Genomic DNA, 27,839 nt, shown 5'->3' on the forward strand with positions numbered 1-27,839 from the left:
TCGAGCCCATCTTTGCATGAAATGTTCCCTTGGTATCTCTAATTTTCTTGAAGAGATCTCTAGTCTTTCCCATTCTATTGTTTTCCTCTATTTCTTTGCATTGATCACTAAGGAAGGCTTTCTTATCTCTTCTTGCTATTCTTTGGAACTCTGCATTCAGATGGTTATATCTTTCCTTTTCTACTTTGCTTTTCACTTCTCTTCTTTCACTGCTATATATAAGGCCTCCTCAGACAGCCATTTTGCTTTTTTGCATTTCTTTTCCATGAGGATGGTCTTGCTCCCTGTCTCCTGTACAATGTCACGAGCCTCTGTCCATAGTTCATCAGGTACTTTGTCTATCAGATCTAGTCCCTTAAATCTATTTCTCACTTCCACCGTATAATCATAAGGGATTTGATTACGTCATACCTGAATGGTCTAGTGGTTTTCCCTACTTTCTTCAATTTAAGTCTGAATTTGGCAATAAGGAGTTCATGATCTGAGCCATAGTCAGCTCCTGGTCTTGGTTTTGCTGACTGTATAGAGCTTCTCCATCTTTGGCTGCAAAGAATATAATCAATCTGATTTCGGTGTTGACCATCTGGTGATGTCCATGTATAGAGTCTTCTCTTGTGTTGTTGGAAGAGGGTGTTTGCTATGACCAGTGAATTCTGTTGGCAAAACTCTATTAGCCTTTGCCCTGCTTCATTCTGTACTCCAAGGCCAAATTTGCCTGTTACTCCGGGTGTTTCTTCACTTCCTATTTTTGCATTCCAGTCCCCTATAATGAAAAAGACATCTTTTTTGGGTGTTAGTTCTAATAGGTCTTGTAGGTCTTCACAGAACCATTCAACTTCAGCTTCTTCAGTGTTACTGGTTGGGGCATAGGCTTGGATTACCATGATATTGAATGATTTGCCTTGGAAATGAACAGAGATCATTCTGTCGTGTTTGAGATTGGATCCGAGTACTGCATTTTGGACTCTTTGGTTGACCATGATGGCTACTCCATTTCTTCTAAGGGATTCCCACGCCGGCTGCGACGGACTGCGCAGAAGCATGGCCGAGAGGAGCTACCCCTCACCCAAGGTCAGGGGCGGCGATTGAGAATGCCAGGCTGCAATGGCACAGGAGTGGCCTAGAGGAGCTACCCCACATCTCAGGTCAGGGGCGGCAGCTGAGACTAGCTACCCCATGTCCGAGGTCAGGGGCGGCAGCCGAGATGAGCTACCCCACGCCCGAGGTCAGGGGTGGCGGCCAAGAGGAGCAACCCCACATCCAAGGAGCGGTGGCTGCGGGGGCACAGGAGGGCTGAGAGGAGCTACTCCACGTTCAATGTCAGGAGGGGTGGCTGTGAGGAGATGGCCCTCCTCCAAGGTAAGGAGCAGCAGCTGCGCTTTGCTGGAACAGCCCTGAAGAGATACCCCATGTCCAAGGTAAGAGAAACCCAAGTAAGATGGTGGGTGTTGCAAGAGGGCATCAGAGGGCAGACATACTGAAACCATAATCACAGAAAACTAGCCAATCTGATCACACGGACCACAGCCTTGTCTAACTCAATGAAACTAAAGCCATGCCCGTGGGGCAACCCCAGATGAGCGGGTCATGGTGGAGAGGTCTGACAGAATGTGGTCCACAGGAGAAGGGAATGGCAAACCACTTCAGTATTCTTGCCTTGAGAACCCCATGAACAGTATATAGTAGTATGTATATATTAATCCAAAACTCCTAATTTATTCCCCACCCCCCAGCTATCCCCTTTGGTAACCACAAGTTTGTTTTCTATGTCTGTAAGTCTGTTTCTGTTTTGTAAGTAAGTTCATTTAAATCATTTTGTAATATTGCACATATTAGTGATATCATATGATATTCGTCTTTCTCTGTATGACTTCACTTAATAAGATAATCTCTAGGTCCATCCATGCTGCTGCAAATGAAAGAAGCTGTTTCTTGGATGTTCTTTCTTTACTGCTCCAAAGCTAGTAGTAGACTAGTACAGGAATTGCTAAATAAATATTTTTGTCTGAGCCCAGATGATTTTAGCATATTTCTGTCTCCAGCTATATTTCTGTCCTCATTGTTGCTATTCATGTCTGGCCAATAGCCCAGGACCCCATCACTGGGGCTTTATCTGCAGCTGGCAGTCCCCAGCAGCCAAGACATTGCCCAGCTTCGTGCTGTGTGACTGTGGCCCAAACTCTAACGATTTACTCTTTCTCCTTTTGTGTACAAGCTTCCAGCTGAGCTGCTTTGCAGATATTTCAGAAGTATGTCTCCAGTTCTTTCTAGTCAGCTTATAATGACCAGCAGTGAATGTTTGGGATTTAGAAATGTCTCTCTTTTTCAAATGGCATTATACAAATGAAGACATTTCTTTTAGTAGGTCAAATTCCATAATAAACCCGATAGATCAAACTCTCACTAAGAATAGCATCAACCTTCCTACATTCCTCTCATCATTTCATTCTCTCTGTAAAATTCACTAGCAGGCTTCATTTTGGAGTCCACTTCTTAGAAAATTTTGCTTTGGGAGTGATTTGAACTAACTTGGATTTGAATTAATTTATCTTCTTGGGGCTCAGTTTCCACAATTTCAGCAACACCTATGTTTCCAAGTTGCTGGAAACGCAAGCAAATATTTATGTCAGTCTTCTAGCACAGTGCCTGTTTTGGCTGAAGAGTGTTGTTAATAAAAACAGGCCTCCTATTCCCACTAAAGATTGTAGGAAAAAGGGATTGGAAGGAACTATCAGTATATCAAAATGTGGACAGTTATTACTGTGGGGTGTTGAGATTATTGTGCTTTTTATCTTGGCATTTTAAACTTTCCTGGGCTTGTCATATCTTGTAAAATGATTATGTCGTAGTTTTATAATCAGAAAATGTTAATAAAATGATCATTTTTATAACCTTTAACAGTTAAAATTTTTTTCTCTTTCCATGATTCTGTCCCATTTCTCAATAATCCACAACAAAAAATCCAACTAACTAAATGAATTCATGTTGGTTCATTTCATTAACAACCAAAAGAATTGATATGAACACACCGACCAGGACCCGAAGAAAAATCAGCCTGCAAACAAATGTGAATAAGAATGAAAACTGAGGACTTGCTCTTTGGCACAAGTGTTGGAGTAAATCAGAACTTTTAGGACCTAGTGAGCAGATGACAGGTCTTTACTAGGTTGGTGCAAATGTAATTGCAGTTTTGGACTGTGAATTTTAAATCATTATAACTAGGCTCAAACACATCTTTATTAATCAAACTAGGAACCAATGCAGTCAACACATTTTTGCCAACAAGAAATAAGTTTGTTTATTCCTGTAGTGTAAAAATCTATGCTTAGGGATTCGATGAACTCTTGGAAAGCACTTTTTTCCTCCTGCTGATTGTGGAAGCATTTTCCCTGCAAAAAGTTGTCAAGATGTTTGAAGAAGTGGTAGTTGGTTGGCAAGAGCTTGGGTGAATACAGTAGATGAGGCAAAACTTTGTAGCCCAATTCGTCCAACTTTTGAGGCATTGGTTATGTGACGTGTAGTCAGGCACGTCGTGGAGAAGAATTGGGCCCTTTCTGTTGACCAACGCCAGCTGCAGGTCTTGCAGTTTTTGGTGCCTTCTGTTGAGCATGCTTCTCAGATGCAATGGTTTTGCTGGGATTCAGAAAGCTGTAGTGGATCAGACAGGCAGCAGACCACCAAACAGGGACCATGACCTTTTTTTTGGTACAAGTTTGGCCTTGGGAAGTGCTTTGGAGCTTCTTGTTGGTCCAACCACTTAGCTGGTTATCGCTTTTTGCCACAAGTCACAATCTGATTGAGAAATGGTTTGTTGTTGTAAAAGAAGATGACACTTCAAAAAGATGATTTTTTTGATTTTCAGTCAGTTCCTGAGGCACCCACTTATCAAGCTTTTTCACCTTTCCAACTTGCTCCAAATGCCAAATGACCATAGAATGGTCAACATGGAGTTCTTCAGCAACTTTTCATATAGTTTTAACAGAATAATATATTTTTAAACAGAATCAGCTTCAGTGATCCTCTCAATTGTCAACTTCCAATGGCAAGCCACTGCGCTCCTCATTTTCAGGGCTCTTGTCTCCTTCGCAAAACTTCTTGAACAACCACTGCACTACACGTTTGTTCACAGTTCCTGGGCCAAATGTGTTGAGGTTGCAAGTTGTCTCTGCTGCTTTATGATTCATTTTGAGCTTGAATAAGAAAATCACTCAAATTTGCTTTTTGTCTAACATCATTTCCTATTCATTGGAAGGACTGATGCTGAAGCTGAAACTCCAATATGCAAAGAACTGACTCACTGGAAAAGACCCTGATGCTGGGAAAGATTGAAGGCGGGAGGAGAAGGGGATGACAAAGGATGAGATGATTGGATGGCATCACTGACTCAATGGACATGAGCTGGAGTAAGCTCTGGGGGTTGGTGATAGACAGGGAAGCCTGGCATGCTGCAGTCCATGGGGTCGCAAAGAGTCAGACATGACTGAGCGACTGAACTGAACTGATTTCCCTAGTCTAAATAAATATAAAATAAACAGGAAGTAATAAGTCATCAGCAAAAGAAAAAAAACAAAAAACCATAAAGTAAAAAATGTGCATTAAAATGATGATGTATAACATAACCACATTTATTTAAGAATGTATTCTCATAGCAAATGGCAAAGTTCAACAATGCAAAACCATGATTACTTTTGCACCAAAATAATATTTCTTTATTTATGGCTGTGCTGGGTCTTCATTGCTGTGCAGGCTTTTCTCTAGTTGAGGCAAATGGGGGCAATCCTCTAGTTGCGATGTGCAGGCTTCTCATTGCAGTGGCTTCTCTTGTGGAGCATGGCCTCTAGGGAGCAGGGACTCCAGTAGTGCAGCACGGGCTCAGTAGTTGCAGCTTCCGAGCTTTAGAGCACAGGTTCAGTAGTTGTGGCTCGTGGGTGTACATGACCCATGGCATGTGGGATCTTTCCAGACCAGGGATCAAACCCATGTCCCCTGCATTGGCAGGCAGATTCTTTACCAGTGAGCCACCAGGGAAGCCTGTAAGTTTTTTAAAGTGCTGGCTAACAGCATGGCCTCCATGAGCCAGAGAGGAGAGTAGGGGGTGCGTGTCTCTTGTGGAGAGCTGCACCCTCTCTCTTTGCTGGGAAGGGATCCTCTTCAGTGGCCCTTCTGTAGGGTCATGCATGGAGCAGCCAGGCTGGAAGCTCTCCCCCTTGCTACAGCCACCCTTGATGGTCAGTTTGGAGAAAGATGTCACGGCCAGGCTGTGCATATCCCCACAACCAGATGGCTGTGTTTGCATCACTGGGTGCGGGGAGGTGGCTGAGGCCATTTATCAGAGACTGGAACCCAAGAGGGAAGGAAGTGGCTGAATTGGTGGCTGCTGCTCTTTGGACTGCTGGCCACTCCCACCTCCTGTCACTTGCAGGGGCTGTGGTCAGGGTTGCAAGAGGAGCAGTGCGGACAGAGGAGGCCTTTGTGACCACTCAGACCTTGTTCATGAGACTTCTAACCACTCCACATTTCACAACTGAGGAAATAGGAAGTGAAGGCTTAGAAGGGAGTGTGGGGCTGGCAGCTGTACACTCAGAACTTCAAAGGGCAGGTATTTTTGTCAACACAGGTTCTCTGGTTAGTGAAGATGCTGAAATGCATTTCCTGTGTGGCTCTATTTTCATAGGGTGTTGACCAGCTCACTAACTCTGGACATTTGCAGCCTGATTTAGAAGTTTGCAGCCTGAAAATCAGAACCAACCGTTCATCTCACAGTCCTACTGCATAAAACAAGGGTCAATTAGTTACCAACACTGATATTTATTATAGGAGAATTTATACAGAGAAGAAATGACAAGCCACCTCCATAACTCTGGCAGCACCCTCAGACTGCACAGATCAGATTAGGAAATTCATCATAGAAACAGATGAGTAGTTGCACTCATCTGTCTTCTGCAAAACACATCTAATTTTTTCCCTTTCCTTCATTTTCATCCATTTCCACTATGAGCAAGTTTTTAAATTTGTTTCCCCCTTTCCCCATTCAGCTCTTTTAAAAAAAAAGGACCTGAGCAATGTTCCCAGGAAGAAAGCACCTTTCTCTGCCCAGAGCCTCCCCTGATTAGCAGGTGGAAAATCCCAGGTAAGAGCACCTGCCCATTTGGCTGTGGCTCAAGAACTGAGGTTGGGAAGTTCATGCCCATGGAAGGAAAATAACCAGTTGGATCAGTGGGCAAGAGATGAGAACATAAGTAGGCCTGAGACAAAGAAAAGGTCAGCTGTAAGTGGGTCAGGAGATCAGAGTGGATGAGTAGGCTCTGGAAGGGAGGACTGCCATAGAGAATTTCAGTTCCCGCCTCACCCTGGGGGCTGGATGACTCAGCATTTCCTATAATTACTATTATTAAGGCCAACCTCAGAGGCCCTAACAAGGCTGACTGCTGTTAAAACTGGACTATTCTCCTTCTGGCCTCTGGTTCATTCTAGGTAAACGTAATAGAAGGCTGATCCAGAAGGGCTGTGTAATTTATCCTGATGTTTAATGCTCTTTTATTCTTTTTTTTTTTAAACTTCACTCAATAGCCCAAACTGGTCAGGGTTTGCGTGGGCTGACATCAGCTGCTTTATCTGGTCACATTGTCACCTAATAAGTAACCTTTATTTGTGATTGCCAGGTGCTGACATTTCGTGAAGACTTGACAGAAACATCGCTTTTTAATTCTCAGAAGCAGGCCACAAGGTAGGTGTTATTATCTGCATTTGCAGACAAGAAAGCTGAGACTTAGAGATGGTCATTGCTCAAGGACTCAGAGACCAACTTGAGCCTTTTCACTTAAGTCTGTGCTCTTCACCTGTACCCTCTACCGCCTGGCAGAGATTAGAAATGGTTTACTGAGCTTAAACACAAATCAGAGGGTGATCCTGGGCAGGAGAGTGTGGAGAAAATGAAAAGCACACAGCAGACCAGGAATGTGACAAGAAGAGAAGGATAGAGGGAGGGAAGCACTTGCTACTGGTGGAAAATCAGGGTGGGAAAACCACTGCCCCTTTGTGGGCACATAAAGTCCTCCCTAGAGGTTTGTTTAGCTTGCTAACATGTCTTCAAGATGGACAGGTTCTGTTATCTTCGCTTTTCATGTATGCGTTCCATGGACTTATTACCTAGACGATCACTATTCTTCCAGCCACCAAGGGACCAATGTGTATTCAGTGTGACTGGAGAGGCATCTCTCATACTGTCACTCCATCTCCTACCCTCCCTGGAAATTTCACTCTTCAAGTAACTGGGTCAGCTGAAGAGGCTGGGCATTGTCTTCAGAAGGTTATTGTTGAAATGTGCATTTTTCCTTCAAAGTCAAGCTCCGTGAAGGCAAGGATTTTGTCTTGCTTGCCTTACATCCCTAGGAACGTAGAAAATGATCTTTATAAATGGAATTAAGAATGTATAAATAAATGAATGAAAGACATGTACAGGAGGCAGAGTGTCCCCAAAAGCCTTTGCTGATCCATTTACTTCGCAAAGTAGAAAATGGGGAGGAATGGATTGCAGGGAACATGTTAAGGGGAGGTGTGGTGGGGCAGGATTAGGGATGGGAAACTGGATCTTGGGGCCCTAGGGCAGGAGACATTGGAGAGCTGGTGGGAAGTGTCACGTCCCCAACCCACCTCCTCTCCACTTCAATATCAAGGCCTCTGTACTGTCCTCTCCCCTTTCCTTCATTTTCAGGAACGGAGTCTTGATTTACCAAAGCTTAAATCATTAGTTTTAATTCTTCTCCAGCATTTTTATGAGCATAGATATTCCTCCTTCAAGAAAAACAAAACAAAGATGAAACCTGGTTTCACTCTGTAGTTCTTTCTAAGTCATCACCCTAAGAAAACCATTGACATCATATCATTCTTCTCCTCAAAAGCTTTTGTCATCTTGTCAACAGCCTTTTGCCAAATTAACATTTTTACCTTGAGGCTACCTTTTACCTCCTCTCTCGGAAATGCTCTCCAAATGTTTATAGTTTCAAACATCCCTGTCTGCCAAAGGGGGCTTTGGCCCCTTATGACCTACCTACTGTAGAGCTGCTTTCGTTGCAATTACAGTTGGCCCTTGAACAACATGGGGGTTAATCCATATATAACTTATGGTCAGTTCTCCATATCCTCAACTTCTCAGCATCTGCATATTCAACCAACCACTGACAGGGTGGTACTGCAGTGTTTACTACTGAAAAATATCCTGTACAAGTGGACCCACACAGTTCAGTCCCAGTGTTCAAGGGCCAACTGTATTCTGTTGAACTTTGTTTACTAGCAATCTCCTTGCTTTATTTTTATACCAGTTGTGGCTTTTCTATCTTAAATACGTGTGTGATCTCTGACTTGGCGCTTCAGTGGTGACTGGTGTTGGGACTATCTCATACCCACAGAAAGCCTCTGGTATAAGCAGACATCACTGTATATTATGGCCCTGGTGTACAGCCAACATGTGATGACACTTTAAAATTCTGATTTTTGATAATATTAAGTCAAAGACAGTTTGTATTTTAGAATGCTTATTCTGGGCTATAAAGGCTTGCACGTTAGTTATTCAGTCATCCCAATATCTGGAATATGACATTCTGTCAACTGCAGTCACAGAGCTGTCCCGGACCATCCTCTCATCTAAGAGAAGAGTTGTCTTTTTTTGCTGCATTGCTGCCTGATGAATGGCTTTGCAGGATTGTTCTGCTATCTGAGCAGCTCCTACTCCAGGTATGAAAAATCTAATTTCACTCCCTAAGCCTTTTCCCCATAATGTCCCTTCTGCTTCAACAGATTCCACTCAAACACATTAAAATGGGACTCATAATATCGATTTATTATCTTAGCAATCTCAGTAAACAGGGCAGTCTCATTGTTTTTTTTTTCTTCAGAGATAAGGCAGGCCTAGCATCTTCCTTAAAAGAACATACTGTATGGCCTCATGTTACAAAAATTGTAGCTTGGTTCAAATTCCCACTGATAGTCCTTCAGTTTTTCTTGTAAGGAGATAACTTATTATGGAGAAATGATGTTACATAAATAAAATAAAGCTAGAATGTTAATATTAGGAGACAGTTCTGAACTTGGAAGCACAGTGCTGATGTTACATACTGAATTTTTCTCATCTCCTCCTTCTCAGCATCTTCATACTACTTCTCTCTGTCTCTCTGTCTCATCTTGGCAGATACAAATAGAAGGTGTGATGCAGCTGACAGCACCTGCAGAGGTCGAGGGCCTTCTCTTAGATAAAGAGATTTGGGTCTGCCCATCGTAATTCCACCATAGAAATTTTGAACCAAAGGAAACAAAAAATTCTGATTCTAAGTGACATAGAATGGATGCAACCTAGGGCTGCAGGACTTGGGAGCCGAATTCTTTTTTGGGAAAATACTGTTTGTTATATTGTGATTCTCTTCTGTAGCCCTAGCCTTCTTATCTTTGAGGCTTTGTGTATGGATGGTTGGAGTAAATTAAGCAGGAAGTGAAGTCTGGTAGCAGTCTAGGAAGGTAGTTATGAGACGGGAGAGGTGACCTGCTGAGAGCTGAGCCTGGCTTCCCGCTGCTCCCTGAGAACAGACAGTGGCCAGTGCAGAGGTGGGAGCAGGCAAGTAGTCCTCAAGGATTCTCAGAGGTACCTGGAAGAAGAACCTGGTAAAAGATAAACTTCCTTTTTGTTAAACGTGGCATGAGCTCTGACCTTATTGGTCAGAGACTAGCAAGGTCTGTGAGCTCTGGCTTGCCCAGAATAAACCCTGCTGAACCCATGTCCAGGAATGGGGCCATTTCCCACCTCCCTTCCACACACCCACTCACTCCTAGCTGCCTTTCATGCCACTTATGTCTCTTCCGATGGGGACTGCCCAAGTGAGAGGAGAAAATTAGAAGGTATTTTATATAAAGGGAGCAAGGAGAGTGTCAAAGACTCATGTCGAAGACTCATCTGTTTGCAGCTTGGTACCCCCAGAAGTGGCCCTGGGCACTGGAAGCCTGATGTCTGAAATCGAGTGTTCTCGCAGCATCCTGTTTCATACAGGTCAGCACCATGTTTCTCAGCTAATTGATACAGACACCACTGCCCCGCCCACCCCCGCCCCCTACCCCCGCCATCACCCAGAGGCCAGTATGAGTGGAAGGGCTATTTCTCAGAGCTCCTTCAACTCAGTGTTTTACATCATTACTCCCTGAGATGGATGGAACTTGTTAGGTTCATTTCTTTCTTTCGTCGTTCTTTCTTCTCCTCTTCCTCCCATCTTCTCTCTGCCCTCCCTTCTTTCCTTCCTGCATCCTTGGTCCTAGGAAGTTTTCTGCTCAGTATCTTTCAAGCAGTGTTGCTGCTCCTCCCAGTGCCCTGTGTACCCTGCAGTGGCCAGAAACCTGCTCCCACCATTAAAGACTTAAGAAGCATACAAGGAGTCAAGGAAGCTCAAGTCTAGGCCTTAAGGTTACTGCTTAGATCTTTTTGCCTAGAAACGATTATATGAAGACATAAAACGTTTTAACTCTATGTCCTACTATTTATTTTGAATTAAAAATCTCAATATATAGATATGTGAAATTCATGTTGATAACTCAGCATAACAGCCTTGGACTTTCCCCTCCTCTTTGATCAGTAGTACTCTGATATGGTTTATGGAGTCTGCTTTCCTACCTTGGAGAACAAGGATGATGTGTGTTGATTTGGAATGCTTAGGTGAGATCACCCGGGAGCCAAGTTACAGATGACGTGTAATAATTTATCTTTAGACTCCAGGCTTTGATTTATCTGTCCTCCACCCATTCCTCATCTTGCACTAATGGGACTGTAGTATCCAGGGCAGTAGAAAATGCCCTTGTCCTGACATCCACATTTTGTGTTTCTATACTATCTGTATTTGTGACAAAAGTCATTGAGGCTACCTCTTTTTGCCTAAATATTAATAGGTAGGAGCAGAAAGGTCACAGTTATGAAAGCAATATTGGGGGAAAAAGACTGATTCTGTTCATTATGCTCTTTTTGGAATCTCTCTTTTTTAGCAGAGGTGGCGGGTGGGGCGGGGGTGGTGGTGGTGGTAGGGAACCTGCGCTGCACAGCATGTGGAATCTTATTTCACCAACCAGTGATGGAACCTGTTCCCTCTGCAGTGGAAGTGCGGAGTCTCAACCGCTGGACTGCCAGGGAATTCCCTGGAACCTCTTTTTGACATGGAAATGCCCATCATCTGTGATCTCAGATTCTCGGAAAGCAAGCATGGCCATGTTCTGTCGCTGACATAGATGCATTTGTTCCTAAATATTGTATCCAGTTTGGTGTTTTCCACATCCTTAGTGCTCCATAAATGGTTATTAAACACATGATTCTTGCTGCCAGTATCAGTGTTGCTTTGGAGATATTAGTTTAACAGTAGAAGGTATTAGTCATTGGCCAGTCATACAACCTCCTCTTACAATGTCCTCATATTGCCTCTTCCTGTAATTACATGATAAATACATGGGTGTGGATGTTCATAGCATTGTTTTTTGCTCATAGCATTTTAAAAAATGATTTTATTTATTTATCTTGGGCTGTTCTGGGTCTTCGTTGGTGTGCGGGCTTTTCTCTAGTAGTGATAAGTGGGGCTACTCGTTGCTGTGGCTTCTGGTGTGTGGAGCATGCGCTTTAGAGCATGAGGGCTTCCGTACTTGCGGTTCCTGGGCTCTGGAGGACAGGCTCAACAGTTGTGGCACACAGGCTTAGCTGCTCTGAGGCATGTGGGATCTTCCTGGATCAGGGATCAAACTGGTGTCTCCTGCATTGGCAGGCAGATTCTTTACCACTGAGATACCTGGAAAGCCTGCTCATAGCATTTTTAATCCAATTTTTTCATATCCATTTGAGAATCAAAAGTCAGTTATTGTGGCCTACTTTTTACCAGGCACTGTAACCATGACTAGCACTTTATATATACATTCTTTGTAACTTTTACAGTGGTGTTGTAAGGAATGACCTTCATTTTTTCATTCATTCGTTGGTCCATTCAGCAAATGCTAGGTTCTGTGTTAGAAGGTAAAGACATCAGTCAATGAGACAGAAAAAAAAAAAAAAAAAAAATCTAACATTCACAATGCTTAGAAACTGAAACTTAGAGAAGTGGCTTGTAGTTAGGGGACACACCGAATGACAAGCTGGGATTTGAATCTGTGCAGTCCCAAAACTCATGCTGCCTCCAAAAAATAGTGTTAGTCGGTTACAAAGAACCCAAGAGCCAGTCATTCACAGCTTCATTTGTTTTCAAGCCTTCAGACCAATCTCATATGTTCAGTGTCATTATCTCCACTTCACAGGTGAGGAAATAGGACTTGGAGATGCTGAATAACTTCCTCATGATCTTGCAGACTGACGGTTCCTGGGCCATGCAGCTTCTATCTATCCTCTCTGCTGCCTGTGTAGCAGAGAAGGTTCACAGGCCCTGCCCAGCAGGAGTTTGCAGGACAGAAGAGCATTACAACACAAAGCAGAATGGAATAAGGCCACAAGAAGAGTATAAACAAAGGGCTGTGAGATTGAGCAGGGGTTATTTTAGTCTAAGGAGTACTTGAAAACAGAGGACAAGGAAAAGCGCTCTGTTTATAATTTACAAGGTATCATATTTCAAGCAGGAAATAACATAGTATTCTAAGTAAAAACATAGTAAATAGGAGTTAGAATTATTTTACTTCTCTTTTTTGCCTAGTAAGTGTATTCATTATATAAAATTTATTGAGTGGCTGACTGGGTATAGTACTGTAAGAACAATTCATTTTCAGAGATGTTAAATTGCTAAAATAATGTGGATCTTAAAATCAATTCATTTTATTTATTTTTTTTAGTAAGAGTATGTCTTGGTCTGTGTTCAGATGTTTTAAGTAGAGAAAGTAGAGAAGGGTCATAACATATTTTCACTTTCACTGGGGTCCCAGCAGGGCTGTGTACAGTTGTATGATTTGTGTACTACACAAAGGTACCCAGCTGGGTAAAGAGGGTACTGAAATCTAGTCTGCATTTCCCATGCCCAGCAATGCTCCCCAACACAAGACTGCCTCTCTCCCAAAAGGAAGGACATCTTGGTGCCTTTTAAAATTTTGTACGAGTAAGAAAAGATTGTTTATGGGTTTGCAGTGACCCTGGGTCCCACAGCAAGAGCAATAATAATGGTAAAGTAGCACCCAGGGTTGAAGGTGCTTAATATGATGGTTTTTTATCTTTCTACTGTAGACTTTAAAATACCATAGGAGTTTATTACATTCTAAATCAAATTTAAGATTAACTTAGTAATTAAGTAATAACCAAAAACATTGTAAAATCTGTTAATGAAAAATTTTATTGATCCCATGTTATTACATAAAACCAAATTGTAATGTGGGATAAAATGAAACAACTTTAATTCTCAACTACATAATATTTTTGCATGTAATTTCAGAGATTTCACAGACCATCTAAAGCCCATTTTGGACCACAGATTAGCATACCTATATTATGGTACTGAATGATTAAAAAAGAATTGACAATATAATGTGTTTATGGTATTTGATTATAGCAAATATAAACATGTAGTTGAAACCTAATACTTTCCCTATGGCTAAACACTCAAGAAGTCACCACAGTATGTATATTTACTGGTTACTGAGTCATCCATTTTGGAAGTGTTTAATTCTTTTTGAATCACTCTTCTCATTTAACAACTTCCTCTGAGAAAGTGCCTAGATTTGGGTGCTATTGTGCCATGAATACATACTTATTGTGGCTCACTTTGCAAGGTGCCTTTTATAGGCTGGATTAATGGTGAACAGGGTAATTTGAATTTATTGGATGACAATAATTTTACTTTAGATTTCAATAAGTGATGGTGGTATTACCTCCCCACTCCAGCACTCCCTAAAAATCAGATCCACAGATCCAGAGTGTCTCTGAAAGGTTCAGAGTTGTCATAGTGACCATGAAATTAGAGCAACTCCAGGGCTCATTCTCATAGAAAGGGAAGTTTCCCAGGACAATGAGTCATTATTGAAGCCGAGAATGCCTCTAAATGGCTCCCTTATTAGACCAGTCAGTGTGAGACGTAGAACATCCATCTGGCAGTGTGGTTATCATCACTAGCCAGAGGCTGGCTTCCACATCACAGACTATGTCATGAAACTGTCATGTTAAGTGTTTATTTTCCTGGCCAAACATCATTTTTAAGAACTATTTCATTAAAGAGTTTGTTGAAAGGAGACTGACTTGGGATTTTTATCATAAGCCAGATGAAATCTGCTGTGGGTGGATGGGGTACATGTGTGTTAAGTCACTTCAGTCACATCCAACTCTTTAAGACCCTATGGACCATAGCCTGCCAGGCTCCTCTGTCCATGGGATTCTTCAGGCAAGAAAACTGAAGTGGGTTGCATGCCTTCCTTTAGGGGATCTTCCCAACCCAGGGATCAAACCTGCGTCTCCTGCATTGGCAGGCAGATACTTTACCACTGAGCTAGCAAAGAAGCCCAGTTTAGAAACTAGCTTTTTATAAAGTTTCAATTGGCTTTTATTAATATGAACATTCATATTTAAATGTGCCACTGATTTTGAAATGTTTATATATTTTGTGTGTGCGTGGTCTGTTGTGTCCAACTCTTTGCGACCCCACGGACCGTAGCCCACCAGGTTCCTTGGTCCATGTGATTTCCCAGGCAAGAATACTGGAGTGGGTTGCCATCCCCTTCTCCAGGGGATCTTCCCAAGCCAGGGCTCAATCTCCTGCATTGGCAGGTGTTTTCTTTAATACCGAGCCTTCTGGGAATCCCTTTATTTATTTTACTCTCTATCAATATTTTTCTTTTTGAAGGTATCAAATAACGATGACTGATTAGACCCATTTTCTTAAATTTTTCCTTTGTCAAAAATGGGAATATTTATTCAAAGAAGACATGACTGCTAGGTGCAGGAAATGCAGTATGAGATGAGCAGGGCACATGGCAAGCATTTTGCTTCCCTGCCTGGAACAGCAGGGATAACGTGACTGCAGGAGGGGATTTTTATGTTGGAGATATTCACTATTGATGAATCAGCGGGTGGCTATTTTCCTTACCTTATACATTGAGGATCCAAATATGTTTGTTGAAATTTTACTCATTCAAAAAGTATTCAGTGAGTGTGTCGTCTGTGTCAGTCATAGAATTGGGTGGTTGGGATACGAAGATAAATAGGAGCCTCTGTGTGCTGAGTCCTAGGTCATCCATGCTTCCAGTACAGGCAAAGGTTGATGTGAGAACATGAAGAAGGGAAGAATCAGTTTTAGCTACAGGGTGGCTGTGAAGTCTGAAAATGAAGATATATTATTTTAAAAAAAAAAAAGATATATTATTTCATCCTGAATGGTAATATAAGTTCAATTCAGTTCAGTTGCTCAGTCGGGTCTGACTCTTTGCAACCCCCTAGACTGCAGCACGCCAGGCCTCCCTGTCCATCACCAGCTCCTGGAGTTTACTTAACTCATGACCATTGAGTCAGTGATGCCATCCAACCATCTCATCCAATTTTTTCATTCTTCTTTCACTTTCGTAAAGAGGCTCTTTAGTTCTTCACTTTCTGCCATAAGGGTGGTATCATCTGCATTTCTGAGATTATTGATATTTCTCCTGGCAATCTTGATTCCAGCTTGTGCTTCTTCCAGTCCAGCATTTCTCATGATGTACTCTGCATAGAAGTTAAATAAGCAGGGTGACAATATACAGCCTTGACGTACTCCTTTTCCTATTTGGAACCCGGCTGTTGTTCCATGTCCAGTTCTAACTGTTGCTTCCTGACCTGAATGCGGATTTCTCAAGAGGCAGATCAGGTGGTCTGGTATTCCCATCTCTTTCAGAATGTTCCAGTTTATTGTGATCCACACAGTTAAAGGCTTTGGCATAGTCAATACAGCAGAAATAGATGTTTTTTTCTGCAACTCTCTTGCTTTTTTGATGATTCAGAGGATGTTGGCAATTTGATCTCTGGTTCCTCTGCCTTTTCTAAAGCCAGCTTGAACATCTGAAAGTTCATGGTTCATGTACTGTTGAAGCCTGACTTGGAGAATTTTGAGCATTACTTTACTAGCGTGTGAGATGAGTGCAGTTGTGCGGTAGTTTGAGCATTCTTTGGCATTGCCTTTCTTTGGGATTGGAATGAAAACTGACCTTTTCCAGTCCTGTGGCCACTGCTGAGTTTTCCAAATTTGCTGGCATATTGAGTGCAGCACTTTCACAGCATCATCTTTCAGGATTTGAAATAGCTCAACTGGAATTCCATCACCTCCACTAGCTTTGTTCATAGTGATGCTTCCTAAGGCCCACTTGACTTCACATTCCAGGATGTCTGGCTCTAGGTGAGTGATCACACCATCATGATTATCTGGGTCATGAAGATCTTTTTTGTACAGTACTTCTGTGTATTCTTGCCACCTCTTCTTAATATCTTCTGCGTCTGTTAGGTCCATACCATTTCTGTCCTTTATCGAGCCCACCTCTGCATGCAATGTTCTGCTGGTATCTCTAATTTTCTTGAAGAGATCTCTAGTGTTTCCCATTCCATTGTTTTCCTCTATTTCTTTGCACTGATCGCTGAGGATGGCTTTCTTAGCTCTCCTTGCTATTCTTTGGAACTCTGCATTCAGATGGGTATATCTTTCCTTTTCTCCTTTGCTTTTTGCTACTTTTCTTTTCAAAGCTATTTGTAAGGCCTCCCCAGACAACCATTTTTCTTTTTTTTGTATTTCTTTTTCTTGGGATGGTCTTGCTCCCTGACTCCTGTACAATGTCACGAACCTCCATCCATAGTTCATCAGGCACTCTGTCTATTGGATCTAGTCTCTTAAATCTCTTTCTCACTTCCACTCTATAATCATAGGGGATTTGATTACATCATACCTGAATAGTCTAGTGGTTTTTCCTGCTGCTGCTGCTGCTGCTACTAAGTCACTTCAGTCGTGTCTCTCTCTGTGTGACCCCATAGACGGCAGCCCACCAGGCTCCCCCGTCCCTGGGATTCTCCAGGCAAGAACACTGAAGTGGGTTGCCATTTCCTTCTCTAATTCATGAAAGTGAAAAGTGAAAGTGAAGTCGCTCAGTCATGTCTGACTCTTCGAGACCCCATGGACTGCAGTCTACTAGGTTCCTCCGTCCATGGGATTTTCCAGGCAAGAGTACTGGAGTGGGTTGCTATTGACTTCTCCTATGGTTTTCCCTACTTTCTTCAATTTAAGTCTGAATTTGGCAATAAGGAGTTCATGATCTGAGCCATAGTCAGCTCCTGGTCTTGGTTTTGCTGACTGTATAGAGCTTCTCCATCTTTGACTGCAAAGAATATAATCAATCTGATTTCGGTGTTGACCATCTGGTGATGTCCATGTGTAGAGTCTTCTCTTGTGTTGTTGGAAGAGGGTGTTTGCTATGACCAGTGCATTCTCTTGGCAAAACTCAATTAGCCTTGCCCTGCTTCATTCTGTACTCCAAGGCCAAATTTGCCCGTTACTCCAGGTGTTTCTTGACTTCCTGCTTTTGCATTCCAGTCCCCTATAATGAAAAGGACATCTTTTTTTATGTGTTAGTTCTAGAAGGTCTTGTAGGACTTCATAGAACTGTTCAACTTCAGCTTCTTCAGCATTACTGGTCGGGGCATAGACTTGGATTACTGTGATATTGAGTGGTTTGCCTTGGAAATGAACAGAGATCATTCTGTCGTGTTTGAGATTGCATCCAAGTACTGCATTTTGAACTCTTTTGTTGACTATGATGGCTACTCCATTTCTTCTAAGGGAATTTTGCCCACAGTAGTAGATATAATGGTCATCTGAGTTAAATTCACCCATTCCAGTCCATTTTAGTTCTCTGATTCCTAAAATGTTGATGTTCACTCTTGCCATCTCCTGTTTGACCACTTCCAATTTGCCTTGATTCATGGACCTAACAATCCAGGTTCCTATGCAATATTACTCTTTATATCTTTGGAACTTGCTTCCATCACCAGTCACATCCACAACTGGGTGTTGTTTTTGCTTTGGCTCTGTCTCTTCATTCTTTCTGGAGTTGTTTCTCCACTGATCTCCAGTAGCATATTGGGCACCTACCAACCTGGGGAGTTCATCTTTCAGTGTCCTATCTTTTTGCCTTTTCATACTGTTCATGGGATTCTCAAAGCAAGAATACTGAAGTGGTTTTCCATTCCCTTCTCCAGTGGACCACATTTTGTCAGAACTCTCCACCATGACCCATCTGTCTTGGGTGGCCCTACACGGCATGGCTCATGGTTTCATTGAGTTAGACAAGGCTGTGGTCCATGTGATTAGATTGGTTAGTTTCCTGTGATTGTGGTTTTCAGTCTGTCTGCCCTCTGATGGAGAAGGATAAGAGGCTTATGGAAGCTTCCTGATGGGAGAGACTGACTGAGGGGGAAACTGGGTCTTGTTCTGACAAGACCCAGGGGCCTGCTCATTAAATCTTTAATCCAATTTTCTGTTGATGGGTGGAGCTGTTTTCCCTCCCTGCTATCTACCTGGGGCCAAACTATGGTGGATGAAGATAATGAAGATAATGGTGACCTCCCTGAAAAGATCCCATGCATGTACTGCCACACTCAGTGCCCCCAACCCTGCAGCAGGCCACCACTGACCCATGCCTCTGCCAGAGACTCCCGGACACCCACAGGCAAGTCTGGGACAGTCTCTTGTGGAGTCACTGCTCCTTTCTCCTGGGTCCTGGTGCACAAGGTTCTATGATATAAACAGACCATTTATTATGTATTTGCCTGTGTTTTCAGACGTGCCGGCTATCTGTAAGAAGGTCAGGAAAGACTTTAAAGAAAAGATAGTTGACTAGGGTCTTGAATATCAAAAGTTCACTGGGTTTGGGGAAAGGGATTGGGAAGACATTCATGGTTGAAGGAAAAGTGTATTGGGGGAACTGTGAGTGATCTTGTTTTGCTGGAGTGTAGAAGATGAGACAGAATACATGGGTAGGAGGCAGATTTCAGAGGTTTTGGAAACCGTTCTAAAGAGTATGGATTTTATACTACAGGCAGCCAGGAGGCAGTGAAGGGTGACAAGCCAGGCAGTAACATGGTTGTTCAATCAAAAAGTATTTATGGCATGTCCACTACTTTTTAGACTAGTGCCAGGTGCTGTGCTACAAGGATGAATTAGATGCAAGAAACTCAAAATATATTAAAGAAAACTATAAGCAAGTTAGTGCAAGGGAAGTCATGGATTTACTGAAATGATATCATTATTATTATATTTATTGGGGTTTCCCTTGTGGCTCAGCTGGTAAAGAATCTGCCTGCAATGCGGGAGACCTGGGTTCGATCCCTGGGTTGTGAAGATACCCTGGTGAGGGGAGAGACTACCCACTCCAGTATTTTGGCCTGGACTTTCACTTTCACTTTCACTTACTATGTTCCAAGCTTGTACTGAGTGCTAAAATGTATTGTCTGATTTAATTTTCCCAATAACCCCCAAAACACTAAGGCTTAGTGCTATTTTATAGAAACTGAAGCACAGAAATTTGGTAACTTGCCTCAGATAAGTGGTGGAGCCAGGGTTCAAATCCTAATGGTCTGACTCCAGAAAATACCCTTTTTACCACTAAGGGCTACGCTGCCTCCCCATGACAGAAACCTCTCTGCTTTCTAAGAGTACTAGGGGCCACATGAGCCATTCTGCAGAAACAGAAGTAGGATCTGGAAAATCTTCATGAAGATAGTGATGGGATTTCTCTTATGGAAGATCACTCTGTCCACTTGGAGCTGAGCAAGACCAGAAGCAAGAAGGTGATTTAGGAGGTGGGTTAACAGTTGGCAGTTATCAGTGAGAATGAGGGTAGGATTCTCACTTGGATATCAAGGTGGATAGTGGAGCCCTTAACCATGATTCATAATGCCAAAGGAGAAACAGGTGTCAGGTAGGGGCAGAGTAGGTGTGTACATTTTTAATTTGTTGAATATGTGGAGTTTGTGGGGGCGGTAAATGTCAGTAAAAATCAGTGACTGGATACACAGTATTAGAATTTAGAAGAAATATCAAAGCTAGATATTACATTGGGTGTCATCTTTGAAGATTTAAAAACTAACAAATTTGTTAATTGATGGTATCTAATGAATCCCAGGGATGGGGGAGCCTGGTAGGCTGCCATCTATGGGGTCACACAGAGTCGGACACGACTGAAGCGACTTAGCAGCAGCAGTGTCAAATCAGAGCTATTGATTCTATCTAAAAAATTGGGGCAAATATAACAAATGGGTAATATCACTAAAAAGTAAACAGTAAAGCTGGCAAAATATGCCACCCCATTTTAAAGAAAACATGTAGGCAGGTCTTCTAGCTTCTGATGCGAAAAAAAATGGTATTGTAACACTGTGCACACTTTTGGGTGAGGAAGACCAGGGATGGGGAGAAGGTGGATTAAGATATAAGAGGTAGAACTTCGGAGAACAAGAGTAGGGAAAGAACATTACTGAATGTTGCCTTAAGCAGATGGAGAGCACAAAAGTATAAAAGATGTTGGTTTGCTTCCTATTTTGAGAGTTCATTGATCAGCCTGAGGCTTCTTAAAATGCATGCTGAAAACCAGAACTAGGAGACAAAAGGCAAATTTGCATGGATGCATGAATGGAAATAATTTGAGACTAGAAGATACCCCCTATATAAAAAATCTGGACTATTGAAATCAGGCCAAAAAAAAAAAAATCTTGAAAGAAATTACAGTTATAACCTATATGTTTAGAATTAAATTAACCCTATTATCATGTGGGTAGAGTACATTTTAGTCCTTTGGTCTTTAGAATATAGAGAGGGCATCATTGCCCACCCATCATGGCAGTCCTTGTTTAGAAGGAAGACTACGATTCAGGAATCATCAACCTAAGCATAATGAAAGTTAGCTACCTGAGATACCAGTGACAGAAAAATTGATTCCTCCCATTGAAAGATGTTTCAGTTACAAAAATTCTGATGCCAATTAGCAATAGCAACAAATGATCCTATTAAGAACATTAAGGGAAATACAAACTCTTAATGAGGAATGCCAAAGATGGAGAAAGAAAAGGATACTGGGGGGAAAAGCCCATAAAACACTTGTACATAATAATGGTGGGAGTGGAGGAAAGGAAATTCTCCAAAGAAAGAGTTTTAACAGGGTGTTCTTGGACAGAATTCTGTGGAGGCAGCATGAAGTGGGCAGTGGCACTGTGTTGGTACATTCTCTGAACAAAACAGCAGATGACAGGAGTGAGGATTTCAAAGACATTTTCTCTCTTAAAGCATATGGGAGTTTTAAGGGTTGTAGGGGAAGAGTTGGGGGATTATTTTTATTCAACTCACTTTTAAACACATATAAGAATGTTAGAAATTGCCAAATGCTACCATCTTTTTAAGGGGATGATTAGATATAACATATCAGTTGGGATACTTTCAGCCCCAAGTCACAGAAATCTCCTATTAAAATTGACTGAAATATTGAGGGACTTTATTATCTCGCATAATGGGTGGTCTAGGGGTGGTAGGTGGTGCCAGTTGCTGAGTGATTTGGTGAGTGATTCAACAATCTCATACAGGTTCTCTCAGGGAACTCAGACGGGGGCTTTGTAACTAGAGTGGTGGGATAGTGATGGAGACAGGAGGGAAGTTTAAGAGGGAGGGGACACAGGTATACCTATGGCTGATTCATGTTGGTGTTTGGCAGAAACCAACACAATACTGTGAAGCAGTCATCCTTCAGTTAAAAATAAATAAACTTATTTTTAAAAAGTCTCACAGGTTCTTTAATCCTTTCCTTTGGCCATTCCTTGGGGCTTCCCTGGTAGCTCAGTTGGTAAAGAATCTGCCTGCAATGCAGGAGACCCTGGTTTGATTCCTGGGTCAGGAAGATCCCCTGGAGAAGGGATAGGCTACCCACTCCAGTATTTTTGGGCTTCTCTGGTGGCTCAGCTGGTAAAGAATCTGCCTGCAGTGGGGGAGACCTGGGTTCGATCCCTGGGTTGGGAAGATCCCCTGGAGAAGGGAAAGGCTACCCACTCCAGTATTGTGGCCTGTAGAACTCCATGGACTGTACAGTCACAAAGAGTCCGACACAACTGAGCGACTTTCACTTTCACTTTTGCCATTCCTGGAATGTTAACTTTCTATGCCCTCATGGTCACAAATGACAGCATTCAAAGAAAGAGAAAACCATCTTTGCATTTGCATTTCTCTTGGAAAATCCTTCTGTAAAACCCCTCACCACTTAGACTTCACTGACTAGAATTATGTCTAAGTGTCTAAGACTAAACCAACCATTTGTAAGAGGAATCAATCACGGGATCAACGATGACCCAACTCCTGGGGCTGAGGCCGGGTTCAGCCTTTCCTGAAGCACCTGGCTACTCACAGCAGGTGGGCAGTCTGGACAAAACTGGACTGTTGTGAATGCGGGAGGGTCACCTAGTTTTGGGATAGGCAATCAATGATGTCTCATACAAAGTAATTGCAAAAGCCTTTCTTGAATGGAATGAAAAAATATTAAGTGTTTCTTATTAATAAAGTTTGGTCTTTGTGTTCAGTGGCCAGTTTTCTCTTATTTTTGGTAAAATAATTAAAATGATAATTTTAGAACTATTTAATATTATTTCAGTGTGATAAACCTAGTATGGTCAGTTTAGTTTGGCTTAAGTTTTTAAAAATAGCTTTTCAGAATTCTTTTGGCTGGATTGGTTCACAGTAGATATCACTGATGATGAATGAAATTTGGCAGTTCACTCATTCTCCATAATTTAGAAAAATGCTAACATGCCTCCAAAGTGTTGGAGAATCTGTTCCTACTTCCTACTGCTTTTCATCTGAGACTAAAAGATAGGCTTTGCAAATCCCACTTGCCACTACCTGGACAGTTTTCTGGGTTTCCCAGAGACACTAGACTCAAGAAAACAGGAGGAGTGCCAAGAAGAATTATCAGTTACTCTGGCTTGTAACTGACTAGACCTAACTTAAGCAAAAAGAAAGAGTTTATATTTTAATAGTTCAGGGTTGTATCTTGAAACCCAGAGCAGGAATTCAGTTGAGTCTTTGGAAGTTCTGCTGTCTAGAGGTGGAGGACCACTGGGAGCTGGGCTGTTCGATCTCTTGTCTCTACTTCTTGTTATAATCCTACTTCATTCTTTTCTTTCTGCAAATGCTTTAATGTTTTTTCATGTCTGTAGTGCACAGATGAGAGTCACTTTTTACTGCTTGATATGACTTCACCTCTGCTTAAAAGACTAGTTCAGACCTTCAGTGTCTCTCAGTTCTGATTCAACTGTGGCTTAGATGAAGCATCTCATTCAAGGTCACCCAACTAGGAAGCAGTAGAAAAGGCATTTTGACTGTAGGTCTGTTTGGATCTAAAACTTGGTGACCTTACAATAAAATATGCGAGCACTAGTGAGATTTTGGGGAACAGTGCTTGATAGCTTGTTGACTCCGTCCATTTGTGTTTAGAGATGAACCTGATTTGGGGGCTTGGTACAGTTGCTCTTCTCACTGCCTCTGTCAACTCCAAGCCAAAAGAGCTTCCCTTCCCATCATTAGAGGAGTCACTTCTTTCTTTGACTTAACACAAAAGAGTATCTCATCATTACAGAGTAGCTGACAGTTTCCAAAGACCACATAATAATCTCCTTTTATTTTACAACAGTCCAGTGATGTAGTATTCTGGAATTATTTACTCCCACTTACAGATAAGGAAATGGAGGCTCACAGAGGCAAGATGATTTGCTCTAGTAGAGAGACTGAATTCCCTGGGGAGTTGGACTAGTTGCTTAGAAGACGGAGCTCCTTGATCATGTCTCTGGGGGACCCAAGTGGGCAGAGAGGGCAGGACAGCCACCGGTCACCTGGTGCTGAGCTCTCTTGCTAGATTGGGGACCCATGAGGCCAGATACTTTGTTCTCACTCACCTCTTAGTTCTCAGGTTCTAGCACAGTATTTGGTACATAGCAGATTCTTGATGCGGAGAAGGCAATGGCACCCCACTCCAGTACTCTTGCCTGGAAAATCCCATGGATGGAGGAGCCTGGTAGGCTGCAGTCCATGGGGTTGCTAAGGGTCGGACACGACTGAGCGACTTCACGTTCACTTTTCACTTTCACGCATTGGAGAAGGAAATGGCAACCCACTCCAGTGTTCTTGCCTGGAGAATCCCAGGGACCGGGGAGCCTGGTGGGCTGCCGTCTATGGGGTGGCACAGAGTCAGACACGACTGAAGTGACTTAGCAGTAGCAGTAGCAGCAGATTCTTGATGAGTGTTTGTTGAAGGAATATGAGACTTTTCTAAAAATGATAACTATTCAATATTTGAATGAACTGCCTTGAAAAGTTCGGTGATTCCTAGCACTGGCAGAGTTTAAGATGGATAAATATCTGCTTGCTAAGTTTTAAAAACTTTTTTATTTTGTGTTGGGGTATAGCTGATTAACGGTGTTATGATAGTTTAAGGTGAACAGCAAAGGGATTCAGCCATACATATCCATGTATCCAGTCTCCCCCAAATGCCCCTCCCACTCAGGCTGCCACATAACACTGAGCAGAGTTCCATGTGCTGTACAGTAGGTCCCTGTTGGTTATCCACTTTAAATATCGCATTGTGTACACGTTCATCCCAACTCCCTAACTATCCCTTCCCCTCTGTCCTTCCTCCTGGCAGCCGTAAGTTCATTTTCTAAGTCTGTGAGTCTGTTTCTCTTTTGCAAATAAGTTTATTTGTATCATTTCTTTTTAGATTCCACATGGAAGGGATGTAATACACTATTTCTCTTTCTCTGTGTGACTTACTTCACTCAGTATGACAATTACTAGGTCCATTAATTTTGCTACAGATGTCATTAATTCATTCTTTTCAATGTCTAAGCAATATGCTGCTGCTGCTGCTAAGTCTCTTTAGTCGTGTCCGACTCTGTGCAACCCCATAGACGGCAGCCCACCAGTCTCCCCCATCCCTGGGATTCTCTAAGCAATATTCCATTGTATAAATGTACCACATCTTCTTCATCCATTCTCTGTCAGTAGATATTTAGATTGCTTCCATGTCTTGGCTGTTGTAAACAGTGTTGCAATGAATACTGGGGTGCATGTATCTTTTTGGATCATGTTTTTCTCCAGATATATGTCCTGGAGTGGGGTCATAGGGTCATACAGTGGCTCTATTTTTAGTTTTCTAAGGAACTTCTATACTGTTCTCATAGTGGTCTGTTTGCTAATTTTCATTTCAGTTCAGTTCAGTCGCTCAGTCGTGTCCGACTCTTTGCAACCCCATGAATCACAGCACTCCAAGACTCCCTGTCCATCAACAACTCCCGGAGTTTACCCAAACTCATGTGCGTCGAGGTGGTGATGCCATCCAGCCATCTCATCCTCCATCGTCCCCTTCTCCTCCTGCCCCCAATCCCTCCCAGCATCAGAGTCTTTTCCAATGAGTCAACTCTTCGCATGAGGTGGCCAAAGTATTGGAGTTTCAGCTTCAGCATCAGTCCTTCCAATGAACACTCAGGACTAATCTCCTTTAGGATGGACTGGTTGGATCTCCTTGCAGTCCAAGGGACTCTCAAGAGTCTTATCCGACACCACAGTTCAAAAGCATCAATTCTTCAGCACTCAGCTTTCTTCACAGTCCAACTCTCACATCCATACATGACTACTGGAAAAACCATAGCCTTGACTAGACGGACCTTTGTTGGCAAAGTAATATCTCTGCTTTTCAGTATGCCATCTAGGTTGATCATAACTTTCCTTCCTAGGAGTAAGCATCTTTTAATTTCATGGCTGCAATCACCATCTGCAGTGATTCTGGAGCCCCCAAAAATAAAGTCTGACACTATTTCCCCATCTATTTCCCATAAAGTGATGGGACCAGATGCCATGATCTTCATTTTCTGAATGTTGAGCTTTAAGCCAACTTTTTCAGTCTCCTCTTTCACTTTTATCAAGAGGCTTTTGAGTTCCTCTTCACTTTCTGCCATAAGGGTGGTGTCATCTGCATATCTGAGGTTATTGATATTTCTCCCGGCAAACTTGATTCCAGCTTGTGCTTCTTCCAGCCCAGCATTTCTCATGTTGTACTCTGCATATAAGTTAAATAAGCAGGAGAAAAGGAAACATATAAGTATCTGAATGCAGAGTTCCAAAGAATAGCAAGGAGAGATAAGAAAGCCTTCCTTAGCGATCAGTGCAAAGAAATAGAGGAAAACAACAGAATGGGAAAGACTAGAGATCTCTTCAAGAAAATTAGAGATACCAAGGGAACATTTCATGCAAAGATGGGCTCGATAAAGGATAGAAATGGTATGGACCTAATAGAAGCAGAAGACATTAAGAAGAGGTGGCAAGAATACACAGAACTGTACAAAAAAAGATCTTCATGATCCAGATAATCACGATGGTGTGATCCTGACCTAGAGCCAGACATCCTGGAATGTGAAGTCAAGTGGGCCTTAGAAAGCATCACTATGAACAAAGATAGTGGATGTGATGGAATTCCAGTTGAGCTATTTCAAATCCTAAAAGATGATGCTGTGAAAGTGCTGCACTCAATATGCCAGCAAATTTGGAAAACTCAGCAGTGGCCACAGGACTGGAAAAGGTCAGTTTTCATTCCAATCCCAAAGAAAGGCAATGCCAAAGAATGCTCAAACTACCGCACAACTGCACTCATCTCACACGCTAGTAAAGTAATGCTCAAAATTCTCCAAGCCAGGCTTCAGCAGTACATGAAGCATGAACTTCCAGATGTTCAAGCTGGTTTTAGAAAAGGCAGAGGAACCAGAGATCAAATTGCCAACATCCGCTGGATCATCAAAAAAGCAAAAGAGTTCCAGGAAAACATCTATTTCTGCTTTATTGATTATGCCAAAGCCTTTGACTGTGTGGATCAGAATAAACTGTGGAAAATTCTGAAAGAGATGGGAATACCAGACCACCTGAACTGCCTCTTGAGAAACCTATATCCAGCTCAGGAAGCAACAGTTAGAACTGGACATGGAACAACAGCCGGGTTCCAAATAGGAAAAGGAGTATGTCAAGGCTGTATACTGCTAATTTTAAAGGCTAACATTTATTGAGCATTTATTATGTGCTGGGCACTGGGTTAAGTGTTCTACATGTATCATTTCATGTATTCCTCACTCCATTCCCCTGAAACAGTTTCTATTATTAAACGAAGGTATAGTGAAGTGAAATGACTTGCTCAGGAATCCATTGCAAGTTGTGTGGCCAGGGTTTGAAACCCTGGAAGACTGAGTTAGAGATCTGATTCTTAGTCATGTTGTCCAAGTGTTTCTAGATGAGACAGGACTTTGAAGTAGATCACCTCTAGAGTCTTTTTCAACCTGGAGATTCTCTGATATTTTGGCCAGGAGGTTGGTGCTACCACATACAGGGAAAGCAGAGAAGGAGAACTGGTTGTATAAGGATAGAGGGATTGGTAGAGGGCAAGCTGATTTTGATTTTTTTGGTATGAATTTCAGAGGATATCCAAATGAAAAAGTCCAACAGAATCTTTATCTTGAAAGAAAAGATAATTCATACGTGTGCTGTTGCCATGAAAAGTTCTTCCAGTACAAGATATCATAAAAATTACGGCCTTGTTGTACATATGATGTTACTTATAGCTCACAGTACTCCTCTAACACAGCCTTACACTGTATTATGGATAATACCATAGCTTTGAGAGATAAGCAACATTATCTTTTTAGAAAAAGACAATTGAACTTACTCTTACTGTCCTTTATTTGCCAGACATTTCATTAAATTGAAATGCAATTTCAGAACTGAAAGCCACAAAGAAATGTCTCCAGAATAAGAAAAAAGGCAAATAAAATATATTTTAAGGCT

General features: G+C 42.2%; 1 long non-coding RNA gene across 3 annotated transcripts; it reads left to right on the forward strand.

Moving 5' to 3' along the window:
- Window positions 1-1,010: 1,010 nt before the first annotated feature.
- LOC147374258 (uncharacterized) lies at window positions 1,011-27,839 on the forward strand. 3 transcript variants are annotated; one of them, XR_015162569.1, is made up of 4 exons: window positions 1,011-6,130; window positions 6,663-6,727; window positions 8,614-8,733; window positions 9,954-10,082. It is a non-coding gene; the product is annotated as an uncharacterized LOC147374258 (long non-coding RNA). The 3 variants fall into 3 exon arrangements; XR_015162568.1 differs by lacking the exons at window positions 1,011-6,130; window positions 9,954-10,082 and adding exons at window positions 6,268-6,474; window positions 25,223-27,839; XR_015162567.1 differs by lacking the exon at window positions 1,011-6,130 and adding an exon at window positions 6,268-6,474.

This window comes from Bos grunniens, chromosome 4 (genome assembly GCF_055505025.1).
Source record: "Bos grunniens cultivar Pamir isolate PY7600 chromosome 4, Bosgru_T2T1.0, whole genome shotgun sequence".
NCBI classification, from domain to species: Eukaryota; Metazoa; Chordata; class Mammalia; order Artiodactyla; family Bovidae; genus Bos; species Bos grunniens.